Source organism: Lagenorhynchus albirostris, chromosome 14 (genome assembly GCF_949774975.1).
Source record: "Lagenorhynchus albirostris chromosome 14, mLagAlb1.1, whole genome shotgun sequence".
NCBI lineage: Eukaryota > Metazoa > Chordata > Mammalia > Artiodactyla > Delphinidae > Lagenorhynchus > Lagenorhynchus albirostris.
Genome location: NC_083108.1, coordinates 78,330,675 through 78,356,807, shown reverse-complemented (window position 1 = coordinate 78,356,807; position 26,133 = coordinate 78,330,675). Strand labels below are relative to the sequence as shown.

Here is a 26,133-nt window from a genome sequence, read left to right as displayed (position 1 = left end):
CTGGGACAGCATGGACACATGATGGATGTCCGCTCCATCCATGAATGGCTGAAAACACTGAGAGAGACTACTCTGGTTCATGAACTATTTGCTATTTGCCATGACAAGAATACAAATGAAGGGGAAGCATTTAGAAACTTACAGAGCAACTGAACATTTCTACAGCATCCATGTGTGTGATAAGAAGACTGATCTTGTCGAATACAGTGTAGACCCTAAGTACTGACTTAGGAAGGATTGGAAAAAAGAATGTCTTTCATGATAGATAATCTGAGAAGCACTAATTTAGAAGCTGTGCCTCGTGGGTTGGCCACTGTTAGCAGGTTGGAAAGTCTGAGCTGAAATTCCTAAGATTCATGCAATATGACTGGGTACAGGAAATTGAGAAGTTTGTGTGTAAATCAGCCTGACACCAAGATATTATAAGCATCCTGATTCATCTGGAGCTGTTTCCAGACACCAACAGGTAGGTTTTATGGATCACAAGATGCCAAGAACCTACAAGAAGAAAACGTCAAGGAAATGAAGATGATTGAGAATGAAGTCCACACTTTCAGGATTGCTCCTTTCGTCTATTCTGACAATGTCTTTGCTACCTTTTACGGGATGTGCACAGGTCACATACCAAGGAATCTGAGTGGTATCAATCATCTAACAGTAATATTGGAAGATTGAAGTAAAGTATCAATGCCTTCAAAATTAATAGTCAACGCTATTTTCAATCTTGAATTGTATACCTAGGAAAATTGTCAATCAAGGAAGAAAGACATTTTCAGATCTTCAAAGTATTCAATATTTCCTAAGTACCTTTCTCAAAAAGCTCCTAAAGGTTACAGCAAAGCAAATGAGTTATCCAAAAAAAGTGGCGGGGATCTAGGTAGTCAACTCAGGAGAGAAGTTAAAGCCCCAGGATAATTACAAAAGATAATACCAAGTCAACAGCCATGCAGCAGGGGCTGGAAAAGAAACCAGTTCCTTTGGAAGGATGAGAATGGAGAGCCCAGGGAAAGAGAAGGAAGAGGAGGAAGAAGAGTAGAAGAAAGTAAAGCGAGGAAGGAAGGAAAGAAAGCAAAAGAGAGAGGAGGAGGAAAGGGAGAAAGGAAGGGAGGGAGGAAGTGGAAGATTACATGTTGCATTTGAGCATGTGGAAAAATGGTATTAAGATTTCTGTATCATAGCTGTAGGTTTTAGGAAGAACTAGTGGTGGGAACTTAGCAAATAAAAACAAGAGGCAATTACTATCTCCAGGAAAAATAAAAGGTTAGAAAATAAAGAACATGTAATCATAGTGCAATACTTAGCTAAGGACTGAATTTACATGGTTCTAATAATGTTAACACTGAACAGTGGTTTAAACAAAAATTGAGATATTGTATAGAAGATATTTTATGAAACACGTGGGGGGCAGAGAGGTAGAAAGAGAAAGAAACTGGGGGGTGTCATTAAGAGAATTATCTTCCATAATAAATAATGCTTACAATTGACAACCCAATAAAAAACAGTATTAGTACATTACTTAAAATATGGAGGTAAGTACCAGAAAAGACATCCCCAAATAGCGCATGGATTTGCCTTGGCAGAGCAGGCCTGGGGAGTGATATTTTAGAATGAGGCAGAGGGGACTGCTGAAATTTTGTTATAACTTTTATAATAAAGTTTGGCTTTTAACGATACACATGTCTCATTTTTGTCAAAATAAAAAAGTAATTTAATTTTAAAGCATCCCCTCCAGCTGTTGTTTGGACCAGAGACTGTGGGGGGGGGTAGGGAATAGAAGGAGGGGAGCCAGTATCATCGTTGAGTATTTTACCTCACCAATGAAAAGGTATAAGCTCTTGGGTTTTGTTATTTCACTTTGCAGCTTTATTGCTCAACCAGGAGATGGAAACTACAGAATTTATTAATCTGCTTTATTAACAGGCTTGGTATTTTGCCACCTTGGTCAAATCTGGGGTCCTGCCATTACTGAGTTTTCTTCTCTGTTACACTTCTCTCCCATTTCAGCAAAGATGACTACAACGGGAACAGGAAGAATTGAAATTCTAGTCATGTCTCTCCTCAGTTCGGTCTGATTTTCAGAAATTGCAGTAGATCAGTGGCACTGAAAATTACCCTATTTTTTTCTGGGGGTGTTGGTTTGGCTTGATGAGAAAGCAAAAACAAATGGAGTTTATAATGTAACTAATCAGGAAGTTAAAGAGAGGTTAAACCTAATGGATTAATCAAGTTCCTCTGGGAAGTGGGAAGAAAAGGTGGGAGGGAGGGAAGAGGGAGTGATGGGGCAGGCTTTCGTCCAGACTGATTTAATAAGCCTTCCACTGGAGTCAGCTCTTTGAGCGTCTGGGGCTTCCCCCCACCCCCTCCTCTGTGCTTTCTTGTTAGACAGTTGAGAGCCACACAATAGTAGCAGTCTGGTGTGCTCAGTGGAGAGAACAGCGTACCAGCTGCTCATAAAATTTCAGCTCTAATGTCTGATTCTGCCACTTACTAGTTGTGTGACCTTAGAGATATTCCTTCCCCCTTTGAGCCAATGTTATGCTCATCTGTAAAATGGGGTAAGTATTCCAGTCTCCCCAAATTATAAGGCTTGTAAAGGTCGACAGAAGAAATATAGTAGAGTGCCAGAGGTAGAGATGGAGAGGAGAGAGTGACCAGCACCCACAAGGACCTTGAAGAGGGAGGTGCATGTCCTGGGTTGGGAGAGCAAAGGGGCGAGTGGTATTACAGGAAGCTGGGGGGTCAGGGCTAGAATATGACAATCAGTGTAGATGACATTAAGGATTTTCATCTTTATCTTGAAAGCTATGAAAAGAACGATTTCAAAGATGGCAAGGGAGTTTGAGATGATTAGATTTGTGTTTTGAGATGATTCGTTCCACATGTCCTTCATATCACAGTGGCTCTCAAATCTTTAGCTCTGGCCCAAGGCTTTTCCCTGAGTTTCATACTTGTAAATTCAACTACCTGTTAGACAACTCTCATAGCTGTTCCCCCAGGCACTCAAACTCAGCATGTCCCAAACTGAATTCATTACCTTCCTCCCTAAATCTGACTCTCCTCCACCACCCCTCTACCTTCCTTTGTCTCTTTGTAAGTGGAAGCTGTGACAGAAACTGCTAGTTGCCTCCGAATAATCATTCTCCCTTCTCAGTAACAGAATCTTGAGCAATCTGCCTAGGAAAACACTACATTACATTTCCCAGCCTCCTCACAGCTAGCTGTGGCTACATGACTGAGTTCCAGCTGATAAGATACAAGTGGAAGCTTTGCTACCAGTAAATCTCTTTAAAGGGGCTCCATTTTGTACTTTCACTTGTTCTCCTTCTTATACTCCGAAATGCAGGTGTGATGGCTGGAACTCCTGCAGCCATTTTGGATCCTGAGGCTAGAACAAATGTGACAGGATGGTAGAACAAACAGAAAGAACCAGGTTCTCTAAATATTGAAGAGCCTCCAAACAGCCCTGGACTACCTATCTCCAGATGCCTTTCACCTGACAAAGATTCTTCTTTCTTGTGTAAGCCACTGTAGTTTTGGGTTTCCTGTTACTCACAGCTGTATCTAATTCTAAGTGACAGCCAGAATCCTGGGATTCCTTTCCTACATCTAATTTATACCAAGCCCCGTCTCCCAGCTATCCTGGCTCCAATCCATCTCATTTTATTATTCCTGTTTGAAGCACATCATCTCTTACCAGTATGACTGCAATAGCTTCCTCGCTGACTCCCTGCTTTTAACCTCTCCCCGCTGACATGCATGCCCAACAAATTTCCACATTTTAATTAAGCAATCTTTCTAAAACTCAAAATGGCTGTGTTACTTCTGAAAAATCATGGAATCACAGACACTCAAAATACAGAGTTTAAGAGGTCATTTAATCTGGATTTTTAAGGTTTGTTTTGCTTGCTGAAAAAGGAAAAGCAAATGGAGTTTTCCATGTGCCTTTTGCTATACTATATAAACTATTCCATATATAAAATGTAGAAGCGAACTTCTCTGGAGAAGACCCACAAATGTCAGCAGTTTCTCACAGGTGTTCACCAAAAGTTAAAAATCTCTAGTAAGTCTAACCTCCTCATTTTTTATTTATTTATTTATTTTTTTTGCGGTACGCGGGCCTCTCACTGTTATGGCCTCTCCCATTGCGGAGCACAGGCTCCGGACGCGCAGGCTCAGCGGCCATGGCTCATGGGCCCAGTCGCTCAGCGGCATGTGGGATCCTCCCGGACCAGGGCACTAACCCGTGTCCCCTGCATCAGCAGGTGGACTCTCAACCACTGCGCCACCAGGGAAGCCCTAACCTCCTCATTTTATATTCAGGAAAACTGAGGCCCAGAGAGATTAAGTGACATGTCCATGGTCACACAGAAGTTCAGTGGCAGAGCTGGAACATAACCTCCTGTTTTCTCCAAGCAAGTGTTACCAACTGGAAGCCAGTGAAGATGCTGAGGCCTCATACTCCTCTCCTTGAGGACTGAGTGCCCATTCTCACTCAGACTACACAGACTGGATTCACATTGATGAGGCTGTAATTTGTACCCGTGAATAACAGGAACTTTAACAGAGTTATTAATTATATACATTTCTGTTTACAGGAGAATAATACTGTTAGCCCCATTAAACACCATTATCAATGCATAATCTAATAATTTCAACATAATGAAACTAATATATTTCAGAGGAATAGAAGGAAATATTCTACACTTGGCACCAACTGGATTATTCTAAGCTAGGAAGTCCTTGAGGCAGCGATAATAATTGTTCTGATTTTCACCACATCTACTTGGTACAGTGCTTTACACTTTACATATCATTTTCACATGCCTTATTACCTTGTTTCATTCTTCTAGAAACGTGGAGAGGGAGTAGGGCAGAGAAAACAGAGTGTACTGGTTGGGAATATCTGGGTTGCAAGCAACAGAATGAACATCCAACCTACACTAGCTTTAGGAAAAAAGAAAATGGGGGGTGGTGAGATTGCTGGCTCACATAACTGAATTGCCCCGGAATGTTCTGATTCAGGAATGGTTTGATCCAGGGGTCCGTGCTGTCATTAAGTTTCTGGCTTTGTTTCTGGATGATTCTCTCTGCTGCTTTGTTCGCTTCATCCTCAGGTTGACCCATAGTGCCCTCCTATTCCCATATCCTCACATTACAAAGCCCAAAAGGGAAACAGAGGAGTTCTTGTGGCAGGTCTCATGGAGGGCAGAGCACTTGTCTGTCTCAGAAATGTCAGAAAACCTCTCCTCATATTTTATTGGTGTGACTTAGATCAGGTGCCCATCCCTCAACCAATCACAATGGACGATGGATACAAGCACTTACTGGTTTGAGCCAATCAGGGCCCATTCTAGAGCAGAGGGCGGGATCAATTCCACCAAAAACAACAGAGCTAAAGATGGTGGCGGTGGGGGGAAGGTACCCACAGGAAAATGTGAGTGAGTGTTCTTGGTGGGAAAGAGGGAGGTGGTCTGGAAAAACAAACTACGGTGTCTGTTACATCGTGGACTGGAGAGGTTAAGAGCCATGCCCAAATGACACACGGATTCTGACATGTGGGATGAGACATAAATTCAGGGTTTTTGTTTCAAACCTTATACCATCAACACCATTGTCTAGAAACCTGAAGGATTTTCCTACTACCATTCGTACGTATCTACCAGCTCTGTTCTTAGCAAAACACCAGAAAACTCGTGACCATTATGCTGAGCCAGTGACTTCCTGTCCGTGCCCAATCAAAACAAAGAGCCCAAACATCAGATAATAAAGGAAATGAGACTGAACTTGGCATTGTCCTGATAAATATGAATTCCCTTCAATTTCACAGGAAGTAGCCAGACAGAAGCAAGTTCACATTATTTTTATTCCTGGCCTCACACCCTTGTATATAACAAGTTGACCTCAGTTTAAGGTCAGCAACTCAGTTCTTTATGTCACATATCAAATCACTGTGACTATCGCCTCCCCAGTCACACTGCTTTTTCTAGGATTTCAATTCATTTATATATGACTCACCTACTACTACAGAGCCTGAAACTAGCCAACAATACATGTAGCTCCCTATGAGGCAGGTAGAGTAGCATTTCTATTTTACAAAGGAAGGCACTGTGACTCCAAGAGCTAAAGCCACTGTATTAGAATAAACTATTCTTTCCCTCCTGGGTGTATTCTTAACTACTCACACAGGACGCTTCACTTCTGACACTTCCGGTCACCAAATGTCTGTGGGTTTTTTCCCCACACCAAGCAATTCTCCATGACACCCACTGGGTGTCCTACAACTGAACTCAATTCTAACCCTACCTACCTGGAGTAGAGTCGATCCCATGGGTTAAGGGCTCGGTCCCACCCACTGTTCCCATCCCAGGTAGTAGGTCCCCAGATTCCTCACCTCTGTCAGACGTGGCTACTAATCGGAGGTTCCCATGACCCTAATTTGCTAGAGCAGCTCACAGACCCAGGAAAACACATATACCAGCTTATTAAAGGATATGATAAAGGACAGAGATGAACAGACACATAGGTTGACGAGGTCTGGAGGGCCCTGAGCACGGGAGCTTCTGACCCCGCAGAGCTGGGTGTGTTGCTCCATTACGTGGATGTGTTCACCAACCTGAAGCTCCCCCAAATTCCATAGTATTGGCTTCATCACGTAGGCATGATCAATCATTAACCCCACTGCCAGCCCCCCTCCTCTGGAGAAGGGACTGGGGGCCGAAAATTCCAAGCTTCTAATTATGGCTTGGTCTTTTGGGTGAGCAGTGCCCACCCAGAGTTGCCTCATTAGAACAGAAGATGTTCCCAGTGTTATCACTTAGGACATTATGAGGGTTTCAGGAGCTCTGTGCCAGGAACCATGGAGCAGAGACCAATACATCTGTTTTCCATCATCTCACAGTCACTCAACTAATAAGTGCTGGAGGCCCTTCCATGTGCGACTCTCACATGCTACACTCTACCAGGCACCCGATACAAGGACACATCCCGGTCTCCTCTGGAAGCACGTGGAAGCTGCTAGGTTGGAAAAGTCTGTCCTGCCTGGATTTGATGTCAGAGCCCCCTTCCCTGTCGCCCGTCACTCATATCCAGGAATGAAAGCCTTGAGTAAGAGGCTTTAACAGGGCCACCTGCTCAGGACACAGAAAGTACCAACAGGAAACATCTGCTCTAGAAACACCGGTGCTTCTGTTGATTGAAATGGACAAACGGAAAGGCTGTTCCCGAGTCTGGGGACATTGTGAGCTGAGGGGATTACGGTATTACCAGCTACTTCCGGCAGAACTAGAGATGGGAGGACGTGGGCAGCCAGAAGCTTATCCCAGGCCAACTGGGACCCTCTTGGTCCTAATAATAATCAATCGCTGATAAATATTGTGCCGTGAAGAAGCTTGGAGGAGCCTCTGGGGTGTTTTGCCAGATGGGTAATTGAATTCCCTCTGGGAGGAAACAAGCGCTGCTTGGCTAACCCCGTTTTGGGTGGTGGTCTCTAGGTCAACTTAAGGTAGAAAAGCCAAACCCGCAGGACATTTTTACTTTGTGTGTGTGTGTGTGTGTGTGTGTGTGTGTGTGTGTGTGTGCTCATGAGTGCTTGTGGCTGTGTGTGGTTGTATGTGTAACACTGAATCATATCACAGAAAGACTGTTCATTTCACATAGAACTTATCACAAGTTTCTTTGAAACCCTAATTCCCCTCACCCCAGGTACTTTAAATAGAATTTGAGTTACAAAATCAATTCGGGTTGATTTATCTACAGACTTCCTTCCTCTTCCCTTCTCTTTCTTCCTCCCTTCCTTTATTCCATCCTCTCATTTAACAAACTTTAGTTGAGCCCCTGGTGTTAGTTGTCAGAGGTGAGTAAGGCGCAGTCTGCGGGGTGGGGATGGAGGTTTATAGCAGCGGTTTTTAAATAGGAATGGTTCCCACCTTCCCAAAGGGGACACTGGGAAATGCCCAGAGGCATTTTTGGTTGTCAGGACTGGGGAGGGAGGGGGCGCTACCAGCACCTAGTGGGTGGAGGCCAGGGATGCTGTCCCACATCCTAGAATGCACAGGACAGCCCATAACAATTATCCGACCGAAAACGTCAATAGTGCTGAGGTTGAGAAATCGGATCTTTCATATGGAAGATAGAATAGGACTCACTGCGTTCAGTCCCGGCTCTGCCTGTCGCTGTCAGACGACCTCAAGTGAGTCTCTTGACCAAGTCCCTTGACCTCTTTGAGTCTCGGTGTTCCACCTGTCAGAGGGAATGAAAATAGTCCCCTCTCAGTAATGACTGAAGGGAGTCTGGGCATAAATCATACTGTTTAGTACCTGGCACAGAGCAGGTACCCAAGAAACAACAGCCACTTGGCTTCCAGGGTCTAAAAGGTACCAGTGGGTCCTGGTGAAATTGCAAATATATCAAGGGGAAGCCCAAAGGGATTGTCATGCTCTTTTCCCTTCCTGGTATTATTGTAACCTGTAGCTAGACACTGATTTGTACATTTAATGGTTCAATGCCCCCATCCCCTGATCGACCGTCAGCTCCATCAAGGCAGGGGCTGTGTTTTCTGTTGTTCCTTTTCTATATTCCCAGCACCCAGCAGTGTCCGGCCAGGTGGTAGCTATTCAATAATTGGAGCCCGATGGCCTGAGTTGAAATCCTGGCTTTTCCACTCACCAGTGGTGTGAACTTGGGCAAGTTACTTAACCTTTCTGTGCCTCGTTTTCCTCCTCCGTAAAGTGGGCAAGTATCTACCAGACAGAGTTGTGGTAAGGGTTAAATAAGCTACCATATCTGTCTAGGGCCTGGCACCTGGTTAGTGCTTATCAGAATTTATTATTATTACCATCATTACTTTCTTGTTTTTACTTTAGTGAGTGCCACTCTGGCACCAGATGCCAGCTCACAGGGGTAGACCTTCCTCTGCCTTTGAGGAGCGTTTGTTTCTGCGAATCATTTGGAGAAAGAGCTGAATTTGCAGAGAAGCTGGCAGCTCAGCTAAGCAGAAAAGTAGAAGCCCAAGTGATTTCTGGTGGGAGGTTCACGGGCCCGCTGGGTCACCCAACAGCTTCTCTCTCTCACCTGGAAGAAATGAGAATTGATTGGAAGCTTGTCCCACCTGAAAAGGTCTGTCGGCAGCCAGAACTGGTACATTGTTGTCAAGGATGCTTTTGGTTTTTGGTCCAGGGAGGAAGCAGTTCATGATGATTTGCTTTTCCAGGAAGTGAGACTGACTCCGTGGAGAGACAGAATGAGGTCCCAGACGCCTGCCGGATTTCACTGCTCCCCTGACAAGCAGGAAGACAGGACAATCGAGGGGCAGATAGGAAATGATAAACAAGGAGAGGAGACCCAGTGGGAACCAACCCAGTGGCTAAGGGGAGGCTGGGAATACGGGGCAAAAACTGCGAGCGATCAGAGAGGGAGGAGGAGAGGTTTAGAGCTGAGAAGACTGACAGCAACAACAACGGCCAACAATAATAATAGCTGCTGTGAATTGAGTGCCTACTGTATGCTATGGGCACTTTACACACCCGAGCTCAGTTAATGCTCATGATGCCATTAGCTCATGTGTGTCAGGCCTCATCCACCTGTGGGTGATGAAAAGGTCACGCTTTCTGTATTCATGCATACATTCACTCATTCACTCAACAAACGTTCACCGAGCACCTAGCGTATGGCAGGCACTGTTCCAGGCACCGGGGATACGGCAGAAAAGCAGACAGACCAGCAGACCACACTCCCTGCCCTCGTGGAGCTGTCGTTCTCCTGGGCTGAGGGTCGGCCAACAATGACAGGCAATTACATCTAGTAGTCAGGTGGTGAGGGATGCTGTGAGGGAAATAGAGCCTGGGGTGGAGGTGGCACATGTAGGGGTAGGGTGAGGTTGAATTTTAAGAAGAGTGGTCAGGAAAAGCCTTTCTGAAAAGGAGACATTTAAGCGATGACCTGAAAAAGGTCACTGGTTAAAAGTTCCTGTGTTGATTCCAGCAGAGGTGGGTGGGTGAGTAGAGGGGCTTCCCATACCACACTAAGCGGTTCTCAGACGTCAGCAGGGTGTCTGCTGACTCAAGGCCTGGGAAATAGCATCAGATTCCACAGGGTTGGAATTGCAGGGTTCAGGCCTACAAGACCCCCAACCCCACTTCAGATGCCAGCCAAAAGCCTGGGCTGCTGCCTGCGCCTGTGACCCGCGGACTGTTAATCAAAGGTTCCCACATCTTCCTCCTCCGGTTCGACGTATTTGCTAGAGCGGCTCACAGAACTCAGAAGCATGTTACTTACTAGATCACTGGTTTATTATGAAAGGACGTAACTCAGGAAACTGCCAGGTGGAAGAGACACTCAGGGCGCGGAGTATCCACGCCCTCTCCGGCGGCACCGCCCTCCCGGCATCCCCGTGTGTTCTCCAACCTGGAAGCTCTCTGAACCCCATCCTTTTGGGTTTTCTGGAGGCTTCATTACCTAGGAATAATTGCAGGACTCACTGGCTGTTGGCAATTGATTCAACCTCCAGCAACTCTCCCGGAGGCTGAGTGGCAGGACTGAAAGTTTCAACCCTCTAATTACAGGACTGGTTTTTCCCGGCAACCAGCTCCCATCCGTAGGTGGGGTTCAAGCCACCTCCTTAACGTAACAAAAGACACCTTTGTTGATTTCATCACTTAAATTCTGAGGGTTTTTAGCTGTGTTGGAAATAGAAAGACCAAATATGTATTTTTTATTATAAACCACAGTATCACAGGTGAAAAGTGAGCCATGTGCATATTTTGGATAGAGTATAACAGAAAGAGAGCAGCAAGTGCAAAGGCCCTGAGGTGGGAGCGTGTCTGGCATTTTTGGGGAGTAGAAAGGAAGCCAGCATCCAGGAGCATAGGGAGTTAGGCAGACAGTGTCGGGAGGTGGGGGCAGAACAGGCACAGGTGTTGGATCACGTGAGCCTCATGGCATTGTAAGGATTTTGGCTTTTCATCTAAGTGAAACGGTGATCCATTACAGAGTATCAAGCAGGGAAATAACTTCATCTGACGGGTTTCAACAACTCTGGCTGCTGTGTTGAGAACAGTCTGTGGGAGGCAGGGGAGGAAGCAGGGGGCCAGTTAGGAGGCTGCCGTAAGGATCTGGGTGACAGATGATGGGGGCTCGGACCAGACAGTAGCAGCGGGGCTGGTGAGAAGGGCTGGGACTCTATAACCAACTTGAGCTGTCCCGAGGCCAAGCCTACTTATGTAGGATACTTCCAACACCCTGTCTCGTCCCACCCACGTGTCCTCTCACCTGTGCCCAGAAGCCCCCAAGACAGATGCACTCACCACCTGGCGTCAGGCTGTTCTCCTGTTCGGGTTTCACATGTCCTCAGTCACTGCACCCCTGGGAGTGGTGATACCATCACCACGGTGCTCATTAGGACACAATGTCCATGCCAGGGAATCACCTCCCTGTGTCCCCCGACCTTCCGGTCTTGGGGAAGCAGGATGGGACCATGGGCCATGCAGTGGTGAGGAGACAGGCCAAGGCCTCACACCGGTTTGCTTGTGTGCCCCCGGGCATGAAGACTTCATGATGCTTCCGTCAGCTTCTGGCCCTCACTTCCTCTTGCCAGAGGACTTGGGCTCAGTTGGGGACCAGATCCCTGGGCATATTCTCCCTTTGTATCCCCAGTGAACCTCCCCCTGCTTCCTTGGGTGCAAACAAAACAGATTCCAGAGGACAGCCCTGAGAGAGAGAGAGAGAGAGAGAGAGAGAGAGAGAGAGAGAAGGAGAGGGGGAGGGGGAGGGGGAGGGGGAGGGGAGGGGAGGGGGAGGGGAGGGGAGGGGGGAGGGGGAGGGGAGGGGAGGGGAGGGGGGAGGGGGAGGGGGAGGGGGAGGGGAGGGGAGGGGGGAGGGGGAGGGGAGGGGAGGGGGGGAGGGGGAGGGGAGGGGAGGGGGGAGGGGGAGGGGAGGGGAGGGGAGGGGGAGGGGAGGGGAGGGAGAGGGGAGGGGGAGGGGAGGGAGAGGGGAGGGGGAGGGGAGGGGAGGGGAGGGGAGGGGAGGGGAGGGGAGGGGAGGGGAGGGGAGAGGAGGGGAGGGGAGGGGAGAGGGGGGGAGGGGAGGGGAGAGGGGGGGAGGGGAGGGGAGAGGGGGGGAGGGGAGGGGAGGGGAGGGGAGGGGAGGGGGAGGGGAGAGGGGGGAGGGGAGGGGAGGGGAGGGGAGGGGAGGGGGAGGGGAGAGGGGGGAGGGGAGGGGAGGGGAGGGGAGGGGAGGGGAGGGGGAGGGGAGAGGGGGGAGGGGAGGGGGAGGGAAGGGGGAGGGGAGGGGAGGGGGAGGGGAGGGAGGGGAGGGGGAGGGGAGGGGGGAGGGGAGGGAATGTGTACATGTTGAAGAAAGCGGTGTGCGCCAGCTCAATGTAGATGTTATTGTCCCGTTTTCCAGATGAATCACTGGAGGCTCAGGGAGGTTAAGCGATTTGCCCAAGGCCATCGCTTGCATTCAAGTCTCCTAGTATTTCCTCTTCTTTTGCAATATCAAGACCCCTGCCCCATACTGCCCATGTTCCCCCCCCCAAATCCAAAATGGCACAGTATGATTGGATAATGGAGCAGAGTATTCAAAACTGAATCTTTGTATTTAAAATCCTGGACATACTGCGGCTGCATATGTAGTAGCCCTTTGTTCAGTCACTCAATAGACCTTGACTGAGCACCTAATAAAAATCAAGCCCAGAAGCGCGCTGTCTCTTGTGGGAGACGGCGCAGTCAGAGATCAGTTCATTTTATTCTGGGTATTGGGAGAGAATTCTGGGCTACTTACTCCTTAAGAGGAAGGGATGGGACCACAAATGGGGTTGACTCCCCACCTCACTGGTGTCAGGGGTGGAAGCAACACCAGAAAAGCAGTGCTGTCGCGTCAGGCAAACCAGGGTTTGAATCCCACTCTCACCAGTGACCAGCTGGGTGACCCACATTCCCTCAGGTCCCTTTAGCACCGACACACCGGTGTCTGACACAGGGTAAACACTCCATAAATGATCCTTACTGTTGCTGGGTTGGCAAAGGAATTTGAGGACAGAAACAAACTGGAGAATTCTGCCCCAAGGCCCCTTTGTTGGCAGCATCAGTTTTAGGGGAGGCAGGAAGCTCGTAAGTATCTGGATCAGGACACTCTGCCCCCAAAAGGGTAGCAGACAGAGCTCCTCAAATCACCTGCACCCTTAAGCCCTGCCAGAGAAAGTTTCCCCAAATGCAGGAACCTAAAACCTTCCATGGTGGCTATAGACTTGGCAACTTCACTTTTCCAAACAAGGGCAAAACCGGCTCTTCAACTTCAATGCCTGGGGGTGAAGTCCAACACGTTTAATACTTTTCTAGGTGATGAAATGGATCGTTTTTCTCAAGACAAAAGAAAAAGAAAATCGAGATTCATGATGGGGTAGGAAAGAGGTGGGCAAGTTTTGATGATACAATAGAATATTTGAAATCCTGGCAAACTAGGGGAAAGGTCACCAACCATCTGTCCACTGACCAGACTGGAGCTACCTGGCAATTTGGGGATCCTGATTTATTATCTCTACAGACTGTAAGTTCCCCGAGGGGAGAACCACGCCTTTGAAAACTTCTTTTCCCCATAGGACCTTGAAAATAGTTAGAAACTTTATGCAGAGACAGGCAGGTTCCTGTTAATACCAACAGCCAATGTCTACTGAGTACTTGCCTATTCCAGGAACCATGCTCAGGGCTTAATCTCCGTAAACGTTCAAAACAAAAAATAAAAAAACCCAGATGGTGCATGCTATTATTACCATTTACTATAATTACCATTTTATAGAAGGTAACACTGAGGCTCAAAGAGGCTGGATAAGTAAGCCCAACGTCACAGACGGGCTCTTCAACTTCAGTGTCAGTGGGCGAACAGTTCAGTGAAAGAATGAAGATTTCCCCTCCTCAGCATGCAGAGGGTTAACTTAGAGCCTCAGGCTGTTAGCACTTCTCTGATCTTGGCACTAACTATGTACAGAAATCATCTTGCCTCTGCCGTCTAATGAAAACAACGGTACAGAAATGGAATTTATCATGATATGTACTCTGAGTGTTGTTTTCTTCTTTAAAAGACTACCTCAATTTCCCCCACTTTTCATTTCCCCCTCTCCTTACCAGATAATCAAATATAAAAGTTATATTAACCTACCAACCACTTCAATTAAAATGCTCATCCAAAATTTGAAAACAATTAAAAAACCCATTATCTCAGATTTAACGTTCTCTGATTCCGTGTCTATTTTCTGCCACAGCGCAAACGGCAGGTAACATTATCACAGTAGGTGCCTTCTAGAAAGCAACGTCTCATTCTTTGCCAGTCGGTCCCGAGGCTGCTCGCCCGGCACGGGCCTTATTAAAAGCCCACACGCCCTGGTGTACTTCAGTCATGTCCAAATGCATTGAAATAATTGATTGTTTTAATGAGTTCTCCATCTGTCTCATTTTCTTCTGTCTTTCTCTACTCAGGAGTGGGTTTCAGAGAGAGGAAAGGACAGATCCACTCTTGGGAGGTTATAGACTGAAAGATGGGAGGCTCTCTGGCTTGGATCTGTTGCCCGGGGGGTTCTGCATTCCCGTGATGAAATTAGAAATGGTTTTCCCTGGGACTTCTCTGGTAGTCCAGTGAAGAATCCGCCTTCCAATGCAGGGGGTGCACATTCAACCCCTGGTCGGGGAACTAAGCTCCCACATGCCAGGGGGCAACTAAGCCCGTGCGCCACAACTACTGAGCCTGCGTGCCACAACTAGAGAGCCCATGTGCTGCAACTACTGAGCCTGTGCACTCTGGAGCCCACACCACAACAAAAGAGCCCATGTGCCGCAACTAAGACCCGATGCAGCCAAAAATAAATAAACAAATATTTGAAAAATCTAATTGTCCAATGACAAAGAATTATATCAACTAATGGCATATCCTAAGAATGCAATAATATTCTGAAGTCATTTAAAAGTATATTAGAGAAGAATATATATTGAATGAGGAAAAATGATACCATGTTGTTAAAGAAACCAAATAGAATACCAAATGGTATGATCCAAGTTTTATGGGAAAAAAAGTATATGGCTATGACTTCATGGAAAAAAAAAAAGACTGGAAGGTTATATGGTCCTCTGAGAAAATGAGAATCGGTCATTTTTATACTTGCTGAGCTTCTTCTGTTCCAAATTTGTTCTCCAGTGATAGTGCATTAATTTTTCTGTTCAGAAAACAAAAGTTGTTTCCAAAAGGAATACCTGTGAATTATAGCAGGAAATGGAGTGGGAATATCTGGGAATTAAAGCAGGTTTAAGACCTTTCCTCTCAGCCCTGGGTTCCTATTACTACCCTGTAGTAGTAAGAGTTGATGTATTACTATATATGATATATATATAGTAATATATAATTAACCAGAATGGCTACCACCTCTCACCATTCCCTGGCCTTTTATCCAGACCTATATAAGGTGCTCTGGCTCAATTTTCCCCAGATCTGACAAGCCACATAAGAAAAAGCACTGTAATTGTTTAGTTAACAAATGATGGAACTCCGACAGAAACCAGGAATTAGTTCAATAATTGGACAACCTTTAGCTGTAGGCGAGGATGGAGTAGTGGGAATGGGAATATCCTCCTGCCTGAAACAACCAAAAAATTGGTGTAATATATGCTACAATGATTTTCAAACTACCGGCACTCAGGAAACAAAGGACAGTGATCCCCGAGAGGCAAGAAACAAAAAGTCAGCCCTAGGTTTGCATTCCTCCATGAGAGGATTTCCAGGGTGCAGCATAGGGAGGGGTCCTGGTGGACTCCCTGACATGAGAAGACATTGCTGAGAGTCTGGGGAACCCGTGGTGGCTAGAGTTCCCAAGTCAGAATCTGCAGCAGGGTGCTATTCGGAGAGAACTTCAGACACCGTGGAGCTCTGATCAGCCCACACATGTGAGCAAACAACCCAAGGCTGGGGAACCTTCTGCAAGGAGTAGAGATGACAGTGCTGGGTGTCTGGACCAACATATTAGTACAAAGGTGGAGAAACGGTTCTAGACGAAAACAGAAGAGAACACTTTTGTGACCCTGCTTTAAGCAAAAATTTCTTAGATATGACACCACAATCTATATAAAGACAAATCAGACTTCATCAAAATTAAGATCTTCTGCTCTTAGTTAAAGCAGCCCCAACAGACTAAATACCACGGACTGGGTGGCTTATAAACCGCAGAAACTTCTTACAGTCCTAGAGGCTGAGCCGCACAAGATCAAGACGCCAACAGATTCGCTGTCTGTTGAGGACAAGCTTTCTGGTTCATAGCCCACAACTTCTCGCTGTATTCTCACAGAACGGAAGGGATGGGGAGCTCTATGCGGTCTCTTTTTAAGGGCACTGATCCCACTTATGAGGGCTCTGCCCTCATGACCCAATTACTGCTAAAGGCCCCACCTCCAAATACCATCACTCTGGGAGTTAGAGTTTCAACGTATGAACTTTGGGATTGGGGAGAAAAACACCCAGTCCGTTACATGTTCTTCAAAGGCACTTTTTTTCTCTCTCATTTTATTACAATGAAGTTTAACAGAACAGAAAAGTCACATGACCCTGGTGGGTCCAAAAGGCACTTTTAAGAGAATGAAAAGAGATGCCACACATATCTGGAGAAAACTGTAATTCGAAAAGATACATGCACCCCGATGTTCATTGCAGCACCATTCTCAATAACTAAGACATGGAAACAACATATATATAATAGAATACTACTTAGCCATAAAAAAGAATGAAATAATGCCATTTGCGGCAACATGGATAGACCTAGAGATCATCATACTAAGTGAAGTAAGTCAGACAGAGAAGACAAATATCACGTGATATCACATGTGGAATCTAAAATATGACACAAATGAGTCTCTCATTTGTGTTATCTACAAAGCAGAAAGGCTCACAGACATAGAGAACAGACTTGTGATTGCCAAGGGGGCGGGTGCGTGGGAGAGGGATGGAGTGGGAGTTTGCGATTAGCCAATGCAAACTATTATACAGAGAATGGATAAAGCAACAAGGTCCTGCTGTATAGCACAGGGAATTATAGTCAACATCCTGTGATAAACCATAATGGAAAAGAATATGAAAAAGAATGTATTTATATGTGTAACTGAATCACTTTGCTGTACAGTAGAAATTAACACAACATTGTAAATCAACTGTACTTCAATGAAATACAATAAAAAAAATAGAGGTGCCACTAATAGACCGGAAGACATTATTTCCAAGTCATGTATTTAATAAAGGATTTGTATTCAGAATATATAAAAACTCTCAAAACTCTACAATAAGGGAAAAAATCCAATTTAAAAATGGGCGAACTGTTTGAATAGACAATTCACCAAAGAAGCTATAGAGATGGCAAATCAGCACATCAAAAAAAGCTCAGCTTGGGCTTCCCTGGTGGCGCAGTGGTTGAGAGTCCGCCTGTCGGTGCAGGGGACACGGGTTCATGCCCCGGTCCGGGAAGATCCCACGTGCCGCGGAGCGGCTGGGCCCGTGAGCCATGGCCGCTGAGCCTGTGCGTCCGGAGCCTGTGCTCCGCAACGGGAGAGGCCACGACAGTGAGAGGCCCGCGTACCACAAAAAAAAAAAAAAAAAAAAAAAAAAAAAGCTCGGCTTATTTAGTCATTACTCATTAGAAAAATGCAAACTAAAAAAACAATAGGATACCACTGAACACCTATCAGAATGGCTAAAGTTCAAAGGGCAGACCTTGACACGTGTTGGCAAAGACTGGAGAAACTGCAACTCCTAAATGCTGCTGTTGGGAATGTAACATTGACAAACTGACTTCCAAAATAGTTATACTTTTCTTAAAAAGTAAATTATACCTATGATATGATTCGGCTATTACACACCTAGCTATTTATCTAAGAGAAATGAAAGCTTATGTCCATGTAAAGATTTGCACCCAATGCTCATAACAGACTTATTTGTAATAGACCCAAACTGGAAACAACCCAGATGTCCACTGACAGGTGAATGGATAAACAAACTGGTATATACATATGATGAAACACTACTCAACAGAAAGGAATGACCTGCTCATGCACCTAATGGAGATGAATCTCAAAATAATTATGCCGAGTAGAACCAGGGAGACAAAAATTGTATAAAAATCTAGAAAAAGAAAACTTAGAAAGCAATCAGTGATTGCCCAAGGCATGAGGTGGGAGGGAAAGATTAAGTGAGACAGGAAGAAACTTGGGGGGTGATGGGTATGTTCTTGACTATGGGAATGATTTCACTGGTATAAATATATCAAAGCATCAACTTGTACTCTTTAAATATGTGCTGTCTGTTGCATATCATACCTCAGTAAAGCTATTAAGAAAAGTGAATACACAGATTTTTAAAAATTGAACTGTCAAGAAAATAATTCTGGCTCCAAGCATGTCTGAAAAAAATAACTTAAATGGTATCTTCTTTGCGCAACTTGTCTCTCCCAGAGAGAGGCCTGCCTCACTTGGTCAACAGGGCTGCCATGGCTCCGGGACTCCATCCTTCTATATTCAGATCCAGAGCCAAGAAAGCATCACCTCTTCCCTAAAGGTCCTCACAAAACTCTGAAGTGTACTCTAAATGGACCAGCCCAGTTCACGTGCCCATGAATGCATGTGGGCAACCAATCACTACAGCCGTGAACCATGATGCTCCGATTGTCTCAGGCCTGAGTCACGAGCAGTGAGAGCAGGAAAGGATCCCATTTCTTAAAACAATTCAGGGTTGCAGTCACAAGAAGCGTAGTGGATATTGTGGTGACCGCAAGAATGCGCCTCTTGGCTCTCTGTGTGCAGGTAGCGTGATGAGTCGAGGGCCTCAACTGCTCTGAAATCCATCACCGTGTTTGTGCAGAGGCCACGCTTCCCTCGGGCTGCTCCCGGCCAGCAGGTGAGTGCAGAAGGAATCCCAAGGCAGACCCTTTCCTGCGAGACACAGGCTCTCCTGACGAGTCACGATGGCTCAAGGACCCCCTAGTGGTCTTGCTGAATGGCTGATGCATTAAGTCTAACACGCTTTCATTCGCCCTTCTTTCCTCCTCTCTACCCTTCACCTGTGTCAAGGCGCCAGCTCCCTCTCCACCCTCCTCAAAAGCATTTCCCCTAATGAATCTCTTGCACGTTTAACCCCATTTTAGCATCTGTTTCTTGTAAGACCCCAATTAACACAGATACCAGGGAGACACCTAACACATCTCTACCTTTAGTCAAAAGTTCCAGGGTTTGCCAAATCAGTTCTTATCCTGTATCTTATTTGACTTGCAGCCTTGGTTGGAGAAACTGCTAGGAACACAAAAGCCTTGAAGTGGACATAAGAGGACTGACTTATGGGTGGTGACCCTGCCATCCATTGCTAGCACTCAGTGATTCACAAAGCACTTTAAGATACAAAACTTGATCTGATCTTCACAAAAGAGCAGTGAGGTGGGTGGAGCTATTTGATATTAGTCGTAAGGAGGTTGATAGGGAGGTCAAAGTGAATTGTTAAAAGTCCCATAGATCTAAGTCCCTGCTGCGCTGAAGAATCTTCAGTGGGGGCTTCCCTGGTGGCGCAGTGGTTGAGAGTCCGCCTGCCGATGCAGGGGACGCGGGTTCGTGCCCCGGTCTGGGAAGATCCCACATGCCGCGCAGCGGCTGGGCCCGTGAGCCATGGCCGCTGAGCCTGCGCGTCCGGAGCCTGTGCTCTGCAACGGGAGAGGCCACAACAGTGAGAGGCCCGCATACCGCAAAAAAAACAACAACAAAAAAGAATCTTCAGTGGTTCCTCATTGCCTTCAAGATAAAGACCAAGGTAGTCATGTGACACACAAGGGCCCTGTGACCTGGCGTTAGAGCCACGTTCAAGGCTCCAATAAAGCCACAGACTATTTGGCCTCTTGGCCTCTGCATATTCTGTTCCTTCTTCTTCAAACACTTTCCATACCCTCCTCTGGTATCAACTACTCATCCGTACTACTACTACTCTCTTCCTATTAAAAATCTGCTCTTAAAGACTGGGTCATGTATTCCTTTGAGGCCCCAGATCCCTGTTCTTACCCATTTCATAGTGTAATAGGTAGGAACCTTGGTATTCTTTTTTTTTTTTTGCGGTACGTGGGCCTCAAGAGGGGAAGAGAACAGCCGTCTTGAGTGGCCTGACCTCACACTCCACCTCCACACACCCTGCACGACCCGTACAGTCTAGGTCCACCTCTCTTCCACGGCTGCCCTGAGGTCAGGTAGATAGAGGTGCACTGCAGCCGAACATCACACATGCGATAACAAGTAACAGAAGCTAACGAGCATCAAGAGTAAAGGTACCGGGACTTCCCTGGTGACGCAATGGTTACGAATCCACCTGCCAATGCAGGGGACATGGGTTCGAGCCCTGGTCCGGGAAGATCCCACATGCCGCGGAGCAATTAAGCCCGTGCGCCACAACTACTGAGCCTGCACTCTAGGGCCTGCGAGCCACAACTACCGAGCCCACATGCCACAACTACTGAAGCTCGCGCGCCTAAAGCCTGAGAGCCGCAACTACTGAAGCCTGTGCACCTAAAGCCCGTGCTCCTCAACAAGAGAAGCCACCGCAGTGAGAAGCACGTGCACTGCAATGAAGCGTAGCCCCCGCTCGCCGCAACTAGAGAAAAGCCTGTGCGCAGCCATGAAGACCCAGCGCAAAAATAAATTTATTTTTTTAAAAAAAGAGTAAATATACCTAGCGTGCTAAAGAGAGTAAAATTCGCCTAGAGGTGGGTGAACTTTGGAGCCAGGTGTTATCGGGTCAATTTTTCACGCACATCCAGAGGATAACGACAGCATCTCGCTTGCAGACACAGCAAATCAGATTCATTTCATAGTGAGGCCACCACTGCCCCCCCCTCCCCGTCTGAGAGCAGACTCCCTCCACTCAGACTCGGAGGAAATGTAACATGTTTAACAGGCACGATACAGGGGAGGTCATGACCTTTAGGCAGAATACAGCAGTAACAGCGCTCTGAGATCACACCGCCCCCGCCTGCGATGTCTGTCCTGGCCTGCAGTGTCGTGTCACCTGTCCACTGGCAGTCCCCAGAGCTGGTGCCCAATACTGGAGGGGAGGTATAATGGTGCCTTTCTCCAGTAGGTGCCGGATTAATTACCTAAGTAGTCTTAGGTGGGGCCAGGTAGACAACAGGTGAGATCTGTAAGTCCCTTTCTAAGCTTATTCCCCACTAGGCAGCAAACCCAAACCAGCAGGGTCTTACCTGCCAGTCCTACGCCATTTATAATGTGTCCCTCTGCGGGTAGGTCCTGTAGGCAAAAGTGGGTTATTGTCCTGACAGTTGGCAACCTTTGGGTCCCTTGGTGGTCAAGAGTTGAACTCAGATTGTGTTGACTAGTTGCCTCTGGGTTAATATGGCATAGACACTGGGACGATGCTCCTGAGATGTTCAGTCACAGTTCATAGGGCTTGAGTCAGCCTCCTGGCCCACATGTTGAGAGCACGGGTTTCCTGCCTCAGTCGTTAAGTACTCCGTTTATCTTTTCCGTAAGCCCGGCAGCGGTGAGGTTGTAAGGCTGGTGGAGATGCCAGTGGATGTCATTTTTATCAGCTCACTCCTGGACTTCATGGTCCTTGGTCGATGTTGACGTCCATGGGGGTCCTTATTTTGTGCACAGCTGCTCTAGACGGCCCCCCCAGTAGTGGTCTTTCTGTGGTGCTTGATGACTCGGGTTGGCCTTTTGTAACGTCTCCCACCTGTTGTAACGCACTGTGGACGGCATGGAGCTGTGGTCCCATCCCGTTATACTGCTGCTCTGTGCCCTTCCACAGCCGGACCAGAAGCCCAAGGGTTCTCTTGTTATTTGGCCATTACCACGTTTTGGATAATGGGCCACTTCCAATTCACAAGCCTTTCCCCGAGTTAATATCCCTAAAGCCTGTGTCTCTCATGGTGTAGCGGTGGTGGGTCAGGGGTAAGCTTGGCTTCCCAGACCAGAAAATATGCAAGTATGTAATAGACGATCCAGGTCCTTGCGTCCTGTCAGTGTTCACCAGCCATCCCCAGGCAGTCAGGAGCCATGAGCGTGGGGCTGCTCCTTTTAAACTAGAAGGAGACTCCAAGGTGAACAGGATACCCTCAATATAATGGAAGAAAAAGACGCTTCCCATGGTGGCCAGCTGCCACAAGGCTCCATGCACGTGCTAGCGGACGGCCACCTTGGGGTCGCCCTGCAACTTTCCATTCCCCATCCTTATTTCCTGACCTCTTGGGTGTTCACGGGGGTTTCCTTGGCCTCCTGGCTGGCCAACTATTGGACTGCACCCCGCAGGCCTGCAAGCCCAGCTTCGAGACCACAGATAGAGCCTGGAGACAGCGACAGAGACATCAATACTTAATGACAGGGGATCTTACGCATCCGAAACGAAGGGTCCGGGAACGACATCCCCTCCATGTACAGCAGACAGCAAGCAGGATGTGGGAACAACGTTTGCTAGGCGGGGGAGGAGGCTACCATTTATATGGGGAATTGGCGTCAGGTTGGCTCGTCAGTTCCCAGGGAAACCAGCGGCTGGGGCAGGGGGCAAGCATGTAGGCAATTACTGACTAAGCCCTACCATGAAGAGGATTGGATAGTCATGTGAGTGAAGCAGGGGCTGGTCAAGCAGGGGATGGCCGGGAAGCAAGAGGACGGCCGTCTTGAACAGCCTGACCACCCAGAGGCCCACCCGCGGCAGGGAGGGCGATCTCCTGAAATGCAGTCTGCGGATTCGAGGCGAATCTCATCCAGACATACCCTCACAGACACACCTGGAATGGCATCTGGCAAAATGTCTGGCCACCCAGTGGCCCAGTCAAGTTGACACGTAAAAGGAACCATCACATGGAATAACTGTCCAAGGTTGTGTGACAGCGTCGGTGGCAGGGCTGGAGAACAAGTCGTCTCCAAAGCTCTTCTTTTTTTTTTTTTGGCCAAGCGGTGTGATACGTGGGATCTTAGTTCCCTGACCAGGGATTGAACCTGTGCCCCCCACATCGGGAGTGCAGAGTCTTAACCGCTGGTCTGCCAGGGAAGTCCCTCCAAAGCCCTTCTTACACAGCCATGTCGCTATCCCCATGGATAAGGCAACCACAGGGTGGTGACCCCCTGCCTGATCCATCTGGAGCTTCTGCATTTCTTGAGGACATACTAAATGCCAGGCTCGGGCTCTGTGCTTGGCATTTGACTTATATCCTCATGGCCTTGGACTGTCCTGGTCTCCAGATGCATGGATATTGGTTGAGTGAATAAATCCCATTTGCCAGAGAGGATCACTCGCTTATTATAGGGTTCAAACCTGGGACGGACTCCACGGCCACACCATCCTTCTTGAAATGCCCTCTTCCAAACCCATGATTTCTCACGCCCCAGAAACATGACTTTGCCCCTGCAGAGGCTGCGGGCTCGGCAGAACTTAACATCTCAGCTCCCCAGGGAGCGTTAGCCTGCCCGGAGCAGATTTCCCCAGAGGGTCTCAGTGCTGCCGAACAGGCAGGCGAACAGACTGGGTGAGGAGCCCTGGCACGTACCTTGCAGGTCAGCTGGCATCTGATCTAGACTCTTCTTCCCCAGTTTCTCCAGATGCACAGGGTTCTGCTGGGTCTGTGATGCCAAGCGGGAGTGCTGTTAAGGGGATCTGTATTCTTTTCTTTTCCTTTCTCTCTTTAACTTTCAGCAGCAGCTCCTCCCCCCTTCATGGCAGGTTCCAAGAGTCTCAGACAGGCGTCAATATTGACAGAAGAGGCCCCACAGCCCAGCAGGGGATGTGGTTTCAAAGGAGTAGCTGAGCAAGCTCATTAGGGTGGCTTCTCGGCACACGGTGGCAGCCCCAATTACTTGGTTCTGAGCAGCATGAATACGGATCAGTGAGAGGAAGGGGACTCATCTGGATTAGTTTTTTTTTTTTTTTAACACAGAGACCGTATAGAGGAGGACTTCAAGGACACTAGTTTTGCAGTCAGAGAGACCTGGCTTCCGATCCCATCTCTGCTCTTTTTGCTTTGCTACCCCTGTGACGCTGGGAAAGGACATTCGCTGCTCTGAATCTCAGTTTCCTTATCTGTAAAATGGGCATCGTGATAATCAGTACTTCCAAGGTGTGCTGTTAGGATCACGTGACAATGCATTTAGCACAGGGCCTGGCCCACCATACGTGTTGCATAAATACAGCAGTTCCTGGTGTTCTGTTTAGAAATGGTCACATCCAGAGGAACTGGCCTTCTTCTGAAGAGTGGGGAAGCTTTTCCCAAAGTCTCCTGCAGATTTCCCCTCACGGCTCATTGGCCAGCACTGAACTCTGCTAACTCCTGATCGTATCTGAGGACATCTTTCCCAGCCTCCTAGGTTTACAGTTCATGAAACCGAGGCCCAGAGAAGGTTGCATAGCAAGTCAGTGGCAGAGTCAGACCTGGAACCTAATGCCTAACCCAGAGAGGTTTTCATCCCCCTATAACACCTCTCTATCAGTGCTAAGATTTCCAAGGCTTTTTACTCAATGTATTTGTCAACATCTGCAACCGATTTCCTGAGCACAGGCAGGCAGGAGCCCCGGGCAAAGCCTCTTTCCCTTTCTCCTCTCTTTATCTTCCAGTCCAGGTGAGCGGCTCAGTTAAGTCTTGTACTCTCCAGCCAGCTCAAGATCATCCTGTCTGTCATGCAGAGAAGAAAATGGGGACGAAGGAGAGAAGCCCAGAGCGGCATCTATTCAACTAGTCTGCACAAGGACCCCTAGCAAGAAAGCCAGGCTTGACTGAGGGGACACCCGATGCGGGGTGCCATGGAGACTGGAGGGGAATGTGGTCCAGCTTCACCTTCCCTGGGCCTCCTGCTGGAAGGCACGTAGTCTTGCGGAGAGCCCACTGCCGTCGCACCAGAAGCCTCCCCTCGTTAAAATTCTGGGCCATGGTGTCTTGTATTAAGGCCGATATTAAGCCATAAAATGTAATATGTTATGACACCATAAAATTCAGTGTAATTGCTACAGAACCATAAAATGTAATGTAACAGGCGCAGTGTCCATTACACTGCTTCACAGTCTAAAGCAGTTAGCTTCCACTCTGCTTTCAGACAAACAAACAATTCCTATTCATTGCTAACTCCGGAGGAAGGTATAGGAAAATCCACGCAGATGAGCATGAATTGTAACACAAATGCCAAGGGAGGATGCAGTGGGGCGCGGAGGCACCCTCCAGGCTTCGTAGGAAGACAGAACCGAAGTGCCAGTCTTGTTCAATAACATCTAGATCAGGGGGGCTTCCCTGGTGGCGCAGTGGTTAAGAATCCACCTGCCAATGCAGGGGACACGGGTTCGAGCCCTGGTCCGGGAAGATCCCACATGCCACGGAGCAACTAAGCCCGTGCACCACAACTACTGAGCCTGCGCTCTAGAGCCCCCAAGTCACAGCTACTGAAGCCCACGCGCCTAGAGCCGGTGTTCCACAACAAGAGAAGCCACCGCAATGAGAAGCCCGCGCGCCGCAACGAAGAGTAGCCCCCGCTCGCCACAACTAGAGAAAGCCCGTGCGCGGCAGCGAAGACAAAAGGCAGCCAAAAATAAATTAATTAAATAAATAATAATAATATCTAGATCAGGGACCCGAAAAGCAGAGCCAAAGACGGGGATTCGGGCTAGATTTCTCCTGCAATCACATGTGCCTAGGTCCTGCAGAAGGACCACAAAGCTGCAGCCAATCTGGGCCTGGGAGTCGGAGGAGGAAAAAGAGCAGATCTGGCCTGTCTGCTGCCCACGAGGTCCCAGCAAGGGGAACCACCAGATCCGTGACAGCAGGTGTGCGTTGCAGCCGGGCCTGAACTGACGTTGATGCTCTGAGCATAAACATGGCCACTTGCTGCTTCACGCCCGCTTTCCAGAGCTCACCCCAGTTCCTCTCGTGGCCCATTCGAACACAGAGCCCTACAGGGAAGGGAATCTGGGGCAAAGGTTTCCATTCAACTAAGATGACATGATGTAAGGTGATCATGGGAAGGGAAGGCAGAGGGAAACGGGGAGTGGCATCACAGGCGGTGAGCCTTACGGAAGGGGAAGTGGGGAGGCCTGCGGGCGCTCCCCCAGTAGGGACCAGGGTTGCCTAGGGGCTCAGGCAGAAGG

The 26,133-nt window shown here is 47.8% G+C and overlaps 1 protein-coding gene across 1 annotated transcript in view; it reads right to left on the bottom strand.

The window, feature by feature from the left end:
- CCDC60 (coiled-coil domain containing 60) overlaps positions 1-26,133 on the bottom strand; it is a 248,739-nt gene that overhangs the window by 209,425 nt on the left and 13,181 nt on the right. The window contains exon 3 of the mRNA XM_060121620.1: positions 8,145-8,238. The gene's annotated coding sequence lies outside the window, so the exon portion shown is untranslated. The remainder of the gene's footprint in view (positions 1-8,144; positions 8,239-26,133) is intronic.